Source organism: Oncorhynchus clarkii, chromosome 16, assembly GCF_045791955.1.
Source record: "Oncorhynchus clarkii lewisi isolate Uvic-CL-2024 chromosome 16, UVic_Ocla_1.0, whole genome shotgun sequence".
Lineage (NCBI taxonomy): Eukaryota > Metazoa > Chordata > Actinopteri > Salmoniformes > Salmonidae > Oncorhynchus > Oncorhynchus clarkii.
Genome location: NC_092162.1, coordinates 48,162,678 through 48,176,482, shown reverse-complemented (window position 1 = coordinate 48,176,482; position 13,805 = coordinate 48,162,678). Strand labels below are relative to the sequence as shown.

The 13,805-nt window shown below is 41.1% G+C and overlaps 1 protein-coding gene across 1 annotated transcript in view; it reads left to right on the top strand.

Moving 5' to 3' along the window:
* LOC139367672 (V-set and transmembrane domain-containing protein 2-like protein) overlaps positions 1 to 13,805 on the top strand; it is a 29,186-nt gene that overhangs the window by 1,152 nt on the left and 14,229 nt on the right. The gene's annotated exons all lie outside the window — the stretch shown is intronic.

The window sequence follows — 13,805 nt, the reverse complement described above, 5'->3', positions numbered from 1 at the left end:
CAGCTGCTTGGTTGTCAGCTCAGCAGATGTGTGGGCAGAAGTTTGGCATGTGTATAAAAATGGACTGTCGAGAAGAGAAGATTGCGTGTGAGGCTAAGTGCCTCCATGCCCTTGAGCAAGATACTGATGATACCCCGGAACAAAGTGTAACATCAGATTCTTACTTCTGCCAGCACTATTTCTAACGTCACTATTATGCCCACTGGTATTACTAGCAGATACTAGTATGATAACATGCATGGTATCATTTCTATAGTTGGGTTGTGTGAAGTATAGTGTGATGTTGGGTGGTGTGATTAGGGACGGAAGTGAGATCTCTCTGATGACTCATTAACTTTTAATTTAAGGAAAAGCAGAGGAGGAAAACTGCAGAGGAGGAACATTGCCTCACCAGGGCTCGTTAGTCCACCATGGAAAAGCTTAAGACGGGGAATATGTTGCGCTGATAAAACTTTATCCAAGTAACCCAGTTTGAAAATGGGAAGCACCTTGGTGTCCAAAATTAATGTGCAGAAAAAAATCTTACATTTGTATCAGGGTGTGAACCCTAATTACCTGCTCCTCCAGGGTGTGTGGGTTAACCTCTTGCCAGTGGGCTGGAACCAGATAGACCAGGATGATATGCAGGTCACGCTATTACAGACAGCCAACTGTGTCCATCACCCGCTTGCCATCACCTCTACAGATGCATGAATCTCCCACTGCTTCTGACCTAAATTAGTGGTAACAGGGATAGCATAGAGCAGGTAAACTGGCCCTGAAAGGCTACAAGGTGGGCTAAATATGATATAATGTCCCTGCAGTCATTGTGTCGGTTGACATTATCCATTATTTGTAGTTCACTACAGATTTTCTGAATGCTGCAGTCTGCATCACCAACTGTTATGCAGAGGGATTTTTACAGTGCATTCTGAAAGTATTCAGAGCCCTTGACATTTTCCACATTTTGTTATGTTACAGCCTTATTCTAAAATGGATTAAATAAAAAAAATCCTCATCGATCTACACACAATAGTGACAAAGCGAAAAATGAAAATGACAAAGCGAAAAATGTTTTGCAAATACAAAACAGATACCTTATTTACATAAGTATTCAGACCCTTTGCTATGAGACTCAAAATTGAGCTCAGGTACATCCTGTTTCCATTGATCATCCTTGAGATGTTTCTACAACTTGACTGGAGTCCTCCTGTGGTAAATTAAATTGATTGGACATGACTTGGAAAGGCACACACCTGTCTATATCAGGTCCCACAGTTGACAGTGAATGTCAGAGCAAAAACCAAGCCAAGAGGATGAAGTAATAGTCCGTAGAGCTCTGAGACAGGATTGTGTCAAGGCACAGATCTGGGGAAGGGTACCATAACATTTCTGCAGCGTTGAAGGTCCCCAAGAACACAATGGCCTCCATTAATCTTAAATGGAAGAAGTTTGGAACCACCGCCCGGCCAAACTGAGCAATCGGGGGAGAAGAGCCATGGTCAGGGAGGAGACCAAGAAACCGGTGGGAGCTCCAGATTTCCTCTGTGGAGATGGGAGAAGCTTCCAGAAGGACAACAATCTCTGCAGCACTCAACAAATCAGGCCTTTATGTTAGAGTGGCCAGACAGAAGCCACTCCTCAGTAAAAGGCACATGACAGCTCGCATGGAGCTTGCCAAAAAGCACCTAAACGATTCTCAGACCATGAGAAACAAGATTATCTGGTCTGATGAAATCAAGATTGAACTCTTTGGCATGAATGCCAAGCGTCATGTCTGGAGGAAACCTACAGTGAAGCATGGTGGTGGCAGGATCATGCTGTGGGGATGTTTTTCAGCGGCATGGACTGGGAGACTAGTCAGGATCAAGGGAAAGTACAGAGAAATCTTGATGTAAACTTGCTCCAGAGTGCTCAGGACCTCAGACTGAGGCGAAGGTTCACCTTCCAACAGAACAACAACCCTAAGCACACAGCCAAGACAACGCAGGAGTGGCTTCGGGACAATTCTGAATGTCCTTGAGTGGCCCAGCCAGAGCCGGACTTGAACCCGATTGAACATCTCTGAAGAGACCTTAAAATAGCTGTGCAGCGATGCTCCCCATCCAACTTGAAGCTTGAGATGATCTGCAGAGTAGAATGGGAGAAACTCCCCAAATACATGTGTGCCAAGCTTATAGCGTCATACCCAAGAAGATTTGTAAGGCTGTAATCGCTGCCAAAGCTGCTTCAACAAAGTACTGAGTAAAGGGTCTGAATACTTATGTAAATGTGATATATCATTTATATTTTATTTTATACATTTGCAAACATTTCTTAAAAACCTGTTTTTGCTTTGTCATTATGGGTTATTGTGTTTTTCACCTTTATTTATCCAGGTAGGCTAGTTGAGAACAAGTTCTCATTTGCAACTGCGACCTGGCCAAGATAAAGCGTAGCAATTCTACACATACAACAAGACAGAGTTACACATGGAATAAACAAAACATACAGTCAATAATACAGTAGAACAAAAGAAAACAAAAAGTCTATATACAGTGAGTGCAAATGAGGTAAGTTAAGGAAATAAATAGGCCATGGTGGCGAAGTAATTACAATATAGCAATTAAACACTGGAATGGTAGATCGGCAGAAGATGAATGTGCAGGTAGAGATACTGTGTTGCAAAGATTGATGAGGGAAAAAAAACAATTTATTCAATTTTAAAACAAGGCTGTAACGTAAAAAAGTTTGGAAAAAGTCAAGGGGTCTGAAAATTTTCAGAATGCACTGTATCTAGCCAATCAAATGACATGAATTAATCAATTAAGTGCTAAAGAGGAGAGAAACAACCAGATCCTGCAACTCCCACACTGAGAGCCAACAGTGTACAAATTATGAATATACCGGTAATATTATTTAAACCGATAGGTTATTGAATAAAATATGACATGTCAAGGCAAATGTTTCAAATTTCCTTTTCAACAATAGTATGGGCCGCTATATAACAAACAGCCACCTAACGTCCATGTCCTCTCTCTGCTCTCTGCTCTAGGCCTACAGTCACTCCTGCTTCAGCCTTAGCAGTTTCTGTTGACTATTCATTAAGCCAGGCTCACGCTGAGCAGGAGAGGCTGACAGGCTAGTCTCTGGTCTGCTCTCAGTGGTGGGCTCCTCTCCCTACCATGCTCAGCCAAGAGGAATCAACTTGGGACAGATGTCCCTCTGGTGGGAAGGGTACGCATGATAAGCTGCTCTGAATTGCACACTTCCTCTCCACTCCCTATTTTATGAGTGGGTATAATATATGTTAGATGTTTAGATAAGCCTGTAACTGCACTACAAAAAAATATGCTTTGCAGTTCTATAGAAGCTTTTTGAGGGCCATATATGAAGCAAACCATTTAACTATTTTTGGTTCTATATACCAACATTTCTCCTAGCAGTGGGTAATGCAGGGAAGCCCTGTTGACCAAAAGGTTCCAGTAGCATAAAGTACCATTTATATTTGATTTTTTGTCATTTAGCAGACACTCTTATACAGAGCAACTTACAGGAGCGTTTAGGGTTAAGTGCCTTGCTCAAGAGCAAGATGTTTCACTTAGTAGGCTCAGGGATTCGAACCAGCAACGTTTCGTTTACTGGCCCACGCTCTTAACCACTAGGCTTCAGACCTGCATTGAATTGGACAGGGCACTTATTGCAGGCCTCCTGATACAACCTCCTTACCATTTCTCACTCTCTCTTTCTCTCCATTTCCTTTTCCTTTCTCTTCAAACGCAGCCCATTACAAACTGTAGGGCCAGCCTGCAGTCATGCAATGTGTTTTCTCTCGGTGTATTCAGTTCTGATGGCTCTTGTGGAGTATAAGCGCCTCAAAGTGAACCCCTTTTTTCCTTGTCATTTCCCTTTCATGTCCTTATGTCTCTGGCCAAACATATCCCCAGAGCACTTTGGAGAAGAAAATATGTGCCTTTTGACTGGCAATACAGAGTCAAAGTCTCTGTCCCTTTCATGCCAGTGTCTCTGGAAGTCACCAATTCTCCCTGGCTCTCCCCACAGAGAACAAACCATATTTCCTCTATATTTCCTCCAGCCTTGATCATAAGACGACTGGATGGAGGGATCCTTCTGGGCTCTGGTTGGAAGAGTGGGCAAGCTTATCTCACATTAGACACATGACTGCTGTGGTGGCTATCGCAGACCTCCTGGAGAGGACTTGGCAGGGCTCATATGTTGGCAGTCAGCGTGAATAGTGGAGTCATGTTGATTTGCTTTAGTGGAGTCGAACTGAGATTTGCTTCTCCAAATAGCTTGCATGCCCCCATGGGTGTCCCGAAACGAACCAATGAAGACAGCAGCTTGAGTAAATGTTTGAAGTATAATACCTCTTTGTTTTTAAGGACAGGCCACTTTAAAAAATCTTTTTAATTTATGTTTTTTCTTTACATGTGGCTTGTCCTTGAAAACAAAGAGTTATTCTACTTTTTCTCAGTATTAGGTGTGAAGTGATCAGTTAATAACAGACATATGTACTGAGTTAGAAACTTCGCCACGGGAACTACTTTGTGCAACCTTGATGACTAATATGGATTGACATCAGTGTCACATCACTGATGGGCACCAACAAATTATTACTCCCATTATCAGCATTACACAACATTCAAGGGCTTGGAGAAAACAACTTTGTTTACCAGTTATGATTATACTTTTTTGTTGTTGTAATCAGACAGATTAATTTGATTATTTTGTAAACATGAGATGGATTTTGGTCACACCAGTAAAAACACATTTATGTTACTGCTTTTCAATAGGCTTACAGTATGTTGCTATTGAATGCATGTGGGCTAGTTTGCAGTATTATTCAATCGGGTAGCCTACACAGTGTGTTGAAAAACAATGTTATCAGTGTGGAAATACAGCGTTAACTAGCCATCATGATCCCGTCCACCATATCAGAGGCCTGGCTCAATTAGAAGGCTGGCCTGGGGCCATGTTGAGACAGGGACATCCATTATACCGTTTCTCTTTCTCGCCAGTGACCAGCCCTAATTATGCTGCTGTGGAGCGGCTGGTTCACACACAGTGGGTGAATGGAGACCCAGCAGCACTGTTCAATCATCTCATTCTGGGAATGGGCTGGCTCAGCCAGAGGGGGTGATGGTAATACACAGGAGACTCACTTTTTCTGTTTCTCTTTGTATTTATAGTGTGTTCCACAGTATTTTCTTGGTTTTAATGATCTACAAGGCTGTGTTTTACACACTAAGCAAGTGTAGAAAGGTTGGAATAACTGAGAGAAAGTTAGTACGAAAGGCAATTTGACAACAGGGAATTGATATCTGCACGCATGTTGCATGTTATTCACAGGATTGTTTAAAACCCAACCATTAGCTCCTGTCTGGCTTTCATATTCAATGTTTCTGTCTTTTACCTGTCCCTCTAATTGCTGACAGTAATATTTTAAAGGCTACTTGGTATTTCAAAAGGCTAGTGGGCTGGGTAGCTTGCACCTATCAGTAATGTAGAATGGTAAATGACATTTTTCTGTGGTTTTGTATTGCTTGACTGCACACACCTCCTGCTCAGAGCTAATGCTCCCTTCAGCAATGGTTCTGTCTCTATCCAGTTACTTTGCTGTTAGATTGGTGCTTTGGCCAAGGACGGCGGGCCTATTACAATGATATGTTCACAAATATAGCAAATAGAGATGTTGCTAATTAGATCGTCATCTGGCTATCATATACACAATTATGCAATACCATGACATTCAGCCATCTGACTACACTGATGCATTAGTAGTGTTGGTTACAATGATGGATAGTTAATAGCAAGTTTTTGTCCCCAGTTAGATGTGATTGAAGTCATCGCTTCAGTTGACGGCATGGAGGATAACATTTAGAAGGGCATTTAGCTAAAAGAGATGATACATTCTACTGCAGATAAATTATTATTAGGACATCGTATTCACATAGTCACTTTTGATTAGCGGCCAAAGAAATGAGCTTATGTTTTTAAAAAAAAATTACGGTGTTGTTACCATATCTGGATGTCTGGGGACTTTTCTGCAGACGGTTGATGTGTTTCGGCCTATCAAATGTGACACTTTTGATAGGCCGTTGTTTTTCTTTTTAATATGGCACGTCAAAGTCATTGCTGCTCTCTCTCTACAGTCATGCTGTCAAAGGCTCCACTGATGTGGCATAGAGAGAGACTGTTGAAAGCCGGTGTTCTGTACTTTTCAATGAAAAAGAGACTCAGAGTTCTCAGAAGTGTTTTATTTTAAATGGATTAAATGGGTGGTATGAGAAAGTGGGACAGGCATATTATATTTATCTGGTGTTCTGTTCTTATGTGAAGGATATTGACTGGTATTCAGCCATAGGTGGCAGGTGGCACCTTAATTGGGGAGGACGGGCGCATAATGGCTGGAACGGAATGAATAGAATGGTATTTAATACCACTTAATATTTTGATTTCACTCTATTCCAGTGATTATTTTGAGCCGTCCTCCACTCACCAGCCTCCTGTGTAGCAGTCATTAAATAGGCTAGCTGATCAAACATGGAGTTCATGGTAAGCTAGGATTGAGCAATAAGAACAACTGTGCAATTGATAAAGTGAGAATCCAGGTTTTCAGTGTACCTTTAATTTATATTGATAAATCATGTTAATTATCAGGTTGCAAACATGTAACAATTTGACAAAATCGCTCCCGATCTTGTGTGTTTACCTTTTGGAAACCGCAAATCACCTTTTGCTATTGTATTAGATAACACAGAATTTTCCAAGTCTTTCCTGTCTATTTAGGACTTCCGACTTGCAGTCCACAGTGGGCCGGCCAGCTTGCTTCTGTCAGATTCCCTTTATTTCAGATGAGCGCTAAACATAAGCAGTGAGTTACATCATTCATCAAAGTCACCACAAGTGAAGGGAGATGAAAAAAAGACAGCATGGCTGTTTTGTTAAATCCCTGACTACATGTTCTCAAAAAAGGCCCTGTTTATTTCTTATTTTTGGTGTCAGGTTGCCCCATGAGCATCTCCTTAGGAACGCCTGAGGAGGAGAAGCTGATTTAAGTGGAGGTGAATTTCAGTAGCACTGTCGGGCAATTTCAGTAGCACTGTCGGGCAGACTTCCAGCTCTTCTCCTCTCCTGCTCTCCTATCCTGGCCCTGGCTGGCTCTCTGAGCTATCAGCTCTCCTCTCAGTCTCAGCTGCTGGAGAGAGAGACTCCTGGGTGCATTAGGAGGGCGAGAAGATTAGATACCAAACGCTGATATCTCTCGTAGCGCTGCATCACACCATTTGTATCTGGCCCCAGAGAGCTGGCTTGGATGGCTAGCTGGCTGGGGAGATTTAAAGAGGACGAGCAATAATATGCTCTTTTTTGTTTTCTATGTTCCTTTCTTTCTTTTTTACATGAAGGTACAAAGGGTTTCAGTGGATTACACACCTTTAACTGGCTGTGTCGGCTGTTGTGTGTGGATGTATTGTGATGAGTGCATTTTGAATCCAGATAGAGGTTCTGGATAGCTACTGTATGCCTTTCCTAGGAAGTACTGTTGTGGTTATTGATGGTCCCATCTCTGAGGTGAGGTATTTGCCTCTGAATTCATTGATTGTTGTGGGGAGGCTATTTAATCGCTCTCCTTTGTGACGGATGAAACAGAGTGGAAACAGTGCCATGGAGGAGACACTAGTTGCATACGTCAATGGACTCAAAGGCCCCCTGTCTCACAGGATACTGCTTGCATATTGTTAAGCAGGCAGCTCAGCATGGGGCTCAGTGTTTGTCTGTCATGTGACCTTTCTTTTTTATACAACAGTAATATCACTCATTTGGTACAGTGTTTAACCTAGTTGAATATTTTTCTGTCCTTTTAGCTCAGCCAGAAATTCTATGAAACAGTGACAGAGTATTTAACACATTCTCCCACTGGAGAGTTTTTGCAGTGTTGGTTTTTAAGACATTTAGATAATGATGATATTCTTACCAATTTCTCCCAAATGCTGTACCAAGAAAAATGCTTTGTATGCACAACAATAACCAATAAACACCCTTCTGTAAATTGCTGAAATGAACAGTCTCATGGAATTATTATGTGATCATTCTGAATGACGCTATGTCTGTTATTTCCACTAGATCATGTTAAACATCCCAGGCCATAATCATTTAGAGCTTTTATGCTTGTTATGGTAACTACTGGTTGTGACCCAAAATCCTGCTTTATTAAGCTCTGTAAAATACATTACACATATTTCATTGTGGTGTTATATACTTTAGGCCTAAATCTCCAATGATTTCAGCTTTGTCCTGAGAACAGAGAGGCTTCACAAGGTACATGTATGATAATGTTTGACAGCTGTTTTTCAGATTGTCACTTTATTGACTTTTTGTAATCAGCTGCATAAATCCGATCTCTGTCTTGTGTCAAAATTGCTCATGGAAAAATTGTATGACTCAAACGAGGGTTAATCATATTTTAATTTCAATTAGCCAAGCTTCCACTGTTCTCCAAAATATGTACAATACCTTTTTCCAGGAAAATGACTTGGCCTAACCATGTAGACTATTCATTACTAACAGAAATATCTACAGAGAATTACACTTCATAAGAACGAAAGCAAAAGACGAATCATTTCAAAATGGGCTGTATGTATTACATCACAGCATAAACAAACCAACAGCCAGATGACCTTTGGATAGTTAGTCACTGTCTGTTTACTGTGTCTTCAAGAAGCTTACAGGTGTCTTTGAAACATGACCGCTGCTTTTTACAGTATATTAAGCGAGCATCGTAAGAAGAGGCAATTATTTCAGTGGAGTGGATGGAGCTGGCTGGCCTGCCAGTGATAAGTGAGGAATCAAAGGGAGAGGCTGTGCTCAGCGACGAGCCTCTCTCTGCCTGGGTCTGTGGGGGCAACTGCAGAGGTTAATGAATCTGCTAGGCCAGCTATCATCTAGGGAGGGAGAGCGCATCATTGCACATCACTCTCATAACTTGTTTTCATGCTATTTTTCGTCCAGGCGTTTAAAGCTGCAGTGACTACATATGTGTTTATAGATACTGAAATTTGAATAGATATTTCTTGTTAAAAGAATCCAGACTAGGCTATAAAATAAATACACCCCTTTGTGTGTAGAGTGCATTCTCTGTTCTTTGTAAATGTATTTCCATTCCCAGGGCCCTCAAGATGTCCTCTTTTTAAATGTCACTATTCTCCACTATCTCGAGTTCCTCTTAGTTCCTCTTCTTCAAATGTCTCTCCCTTTTCTTCTCTCTCTCTCTCTCTCGTTCTCCTCTCTCTCTCTCTCTCTCTCTCTTTCTCTCTCTCGTTCTCTCTCTCTCTCTCTCTCTCTCTCTCTCACTCGTTCTCCTCTCTCTCTCTCTCGTTCTCCTCTCTCTCTCGTTCTCCTCTCTCTCTCTCTCTCTCTCGTTCTCCTCTTTTTCTCTCTCTCTCGTTCTCCTCTCTCTCTCTCTCTCTCTCTCTCACTCTCTCTCTCTCGTTCTCCTCTCTCTCTCTCTCTCTCTCTCTCTCTCTCTCTCTCTCTCTGTCTCTCTCTCTGTCTCTCTCTCTGTCTCTCTCTCTCTCTCTCTCTCTCTCTCTCTCTCTCTCTCTCTCTCTCTACTGACACCATCTTCACCCCTGGTGTGTTTTTCTCTCTCCATCGCTCTCTCCCTTTGTGAACGCTCTGGCATCCCACTCACCTTCCCTTCCCCCTGTTCACCCTCTCTTCCCGCATCTACATTCTATTTTCAAAAGTGCCATGTACAATCCTTGAGTATCTGCCTCCAGATCAGTAGAGATGTGTAGTTCATTAGAGCTCCCTCCTGTACTGCATAACACTGACATCTTAAGAGGAGGCTGGTGATGACATGATTCATATCACTAGATTGCCTTACAGATACCAGACATGCTGTGCTGTAAGGAACAATATCCTCATACATCATCTCACAGCAGCAGGAGCTCTAAGCGACAGAGGCAGACCCCCAGCATGGATCATAATGGTTTTGAGAGCTGGGGTTTTGGGCTGTAAGGTGGAGGGTGGGGGGTGGGGCTTTACATGTAGCTAACACTGTTAGTGATGAAACATTTTGAAATCTTCAGCCCTGTGGATGATGGCTGGAACAAGAGCTGTACGAATGCTACCACATGGAATTTATTGACCACACATAACAGAGATCACTAATACGCTTCACCATTGTCCTGAGTCCATTGCCCAATGTTATTTACCATTACAATATGAACCGATGAGCTCTGTCTAAAGAACCTCTGATAAACTTAGCTGAAACTTCAGTCACTTTTTACATTCTTTTCTGTGGCAGGTAATATTCTTTGAGCTTTGATTTTGAGCCAAAACAGCAGAGATTGCACCAAATGAGCTCTAGTGAGATCAAGTTGGAGAGATGCCCAAGGCAAGGCTGTGGATGGTAGTGGTGGATTAAATGGAAGACAGTATTGAAGTTTTGGCATCAGTATTCTTGATGCAGGAGTTGATTATTCGAAGCCAGTGTGGCTCCATTGTGCTTAGCCCTTTGTTTCTGGAGTGATTGTACTGCATTATTTATTTCTCTCTCTCTCACACTCTCTCTATCTCTCTCACACACTCTCTCTCTTTCTATCTCAATCTTTTCTCTTGCTCTCTCTCTCTCACACTCTCTCTATCTCTCTCTCACACTATCTCTCTTTCTAACTCTCTCTCTCTTTCTATCTCAATCTTTTCTCTTGCTCTCTCTCTCTTTCTTGTGTTCCTGCTTTCATTCCCAGTGATTACTGCTGTTCTTCAGAGCTAGCTACATTGTAAGGGGGGGAACTACCAACCTTTGTCTACTGTTGTCTAACCAGTGGTGTAAAGTACTTAAGTAAAAATACTTTTTTAGGGGTATCTGTACTTTACTATTTATATTTTTGACTACATTTACTTCACTACATTCCTAAAGAAAATAAATGTACTTTTTACTCCATACATTTTCCTTGACACCCAAAAGTACTCGTTACATTTTGAATGCTTCACAGGACAGGAAAATGGTCCAATTCACTCACTTATCAAGATAACATCTATGGTCATCCCTACTGCTTCTGACATGGAGGGCTCACTAAACACGAATGCTTCATTTGTAAATTATGTCTGCGTGTTATAGTGTGCCCTGTCTATCCATAAATAAACATTTTGAAAAAAAATGGTGCCTTCTGATTTGCTTATTATAAGGAATGTGAAATGATTTATACTTTTACTTTTGATACTTAAGTATATTTTTGCAATTACATTAACTTTCGATACTTAAGTATCAAATTTTTCTGGGTGACTTTCACTTTTACTTGAGTAATTTTCTATTAAGGTATCTTTACTCTTACTCAAGTATGACATTTGGGTACCGTTCCCACCACAGTGTTTAACCACCAAAATTAGTGCAGAATGATTTCAAAACTTTCAAACTCAACATTACAGAACAGAAGCATTTATATTCAGAGTTGGACTCCTGTGGTTGCGGTGTTATGAGATATTTAAAAAGTGTGCGAGAGAGGCGAAGACTGTTGCAGTGTAATTTCATGGGGGTGAGAGTGGAACTCTAGATGAGTCACTGCGGTACAGCAACTTCAAGCCCAGAATATGGATCAGAGAAGGAGAATGCAAATGATGTTTATGTTGTGTAATGGCTTGATGTTGTCGGTGCTGTGCAGTGTGACTATCAGACTGCAACTTGGAATAAGGTTTCATTTGGAGGCTTGAGCAGAATTTCTCCTCCTGAGTATAAGCTGCTGCTGTAGATTCCAATAAGCAAGTTACCAGACTGCTTGCCTCGCTTATATGATCTCAAGAGAATATATGATATAAATTGTTTATTTCCCATCCCAGCCACACTCAGTCATTTTTATACTGTACAATCAAATATATCTCCATCTCTCTGTTTACAGTACAGTGTGGGCTGCAATCCTCCTTCCTTTTGGCCATTTTCTTCAAGATTCCACAAAGAAATCAATGAGATTCAAGAAAAGGTCTCATGCAGTGAGGATATGTGGTGAATCTCTATTTTTATCTGTCATTAGCTACAGTATATCTTAAAAAATAATATTATTTTTTTAGGGAGTCTGGATTAAGACAATAGCATGAAGAAGCACCTCTAGCTAGCTTTTATCAGGGTTTCATTAACTAACTCCACATTTCAAAGGAAAATGATGACAAGAGCTCTCCCAGGCTTTCCAGAGCCTCAAAAGATTCCTTCTTTCTTATCCATTTCTCTGCATTGTGGGTGGGCCTTTGTTCATCTGTCATGTCTGTCTTTCTGTTGCAGTTTTGTCAGCATTGATTGTAGTGATTGTCTAAGTCTATTTACACTATTGTGTTATTGTGAAGATAATGATTCCTCCAAACATTTCATATCTAACTTCCAAAGTCCTTTGAGGGCTCTAATTAAGATGTGCAGACAGGGTGCTAGTGATTACACAGGCCATCTTTGAATTAGCATTGTTTCTAAGTCAATGTTGTCATGTAGGCATTAATAAGAGAAATATTGTCAATCATTCCCACATATTTTCCCTCTAAACCCATTTGGCATGATTCATACAGATGGAGGATCTTCATTTGATCAACCTGTTGCAGGAGAACTTTCCTGCAATGCAGGAAATGTAAAACTTGTAGTGTATTTGAGGTTTAAAAAGGTTCTGGTAGTTTCCCTTACAGAAAATGTATGAATCCTACAAAAACGGGCATTCATTATAATTCACATAATAATTCACATTTCCTGTTTCTGCAGGGTTATTTTAAGATCCTATGTCTGTACTAAATAACAAATAAACATGATCAACGTCAAAAAACAATACAGAGAGCCTATCCATTTAATGACAGTTTACATCACTGCTTTGAATACAAGAAAGCTGTAGGCTCTACTTCCTACCATAAAGGTGAATCAATACAAAGTGTGTCTTGTGTCTGGCAAATGAAATTCAAAGGGATTTGATCGATTTACAAGGAGATATGACTTGGGGCTTGTAGCTCTCTGGAGCGGGAGACATTGCTTTCTCAGTATGCACAGTTGGCCCAGAGATTTACAGAGGCTATTAAACTCAGGCCTGAGAGCGGTGGAATAAAAACAAAGATAGATCGAAATTTTAGGAAGAAATGGAATTAGTTTATTGTCTCTCTGTTCTCTGGTATTCTAGTGGAGATTGAATAAGCCTACCACCTGGGAGCTAGTAATAAGCTGGCAGCAGCACTAGACTTTCAGCACCATGGCCACCTCTCTCTCTATAGCTCAGACAGTGCTGTTCACTCTCTCTCTCTCATTCTCCAGCCAGTTGATTTTCTCAAGGTTGATGTCGTTTTTATGGGTAGTGTTTTCTGGTAAGCACCAATTCTGATCCGACAAATCCCAGTGGTTGTCTAATGTATATAAATTACATTTGCTTTAAGAATAAGTAGTCAGGAATTGCAGGAAATATCAACTTTTTTTATTATCTAAAACACGTGTCAAACTCATTCCACGGAAGGCCGAGTGACTGCCGGTTTTCGCTCCTCCCTTGTTCTTGATTGATTTATTCAAGTCACTAATTAGTAAAGAACTCCCCTCACCTGGTTGTCTAGGTCTTCATTGAAAGGAAAACCAAAAACCAGCAGACACTAGGCGCTCCATGGAAAGAGTTTGACACCCCTGATCTAAAATGTTTGGTTTTGGGACAATGGTTTGCCATGCTGACTTCATTGTGAATCTTCATTGTGAAGACTTCATCGGTGTGAGCACCACCAATACACCCGTGGGTACGTGAACCTCCGTCGCCATGAACGGGATTAGAAGCAAATTAAAAATGTGTTTAAGGGAGCGTTTAAGAGGATTTGGGCCCAGT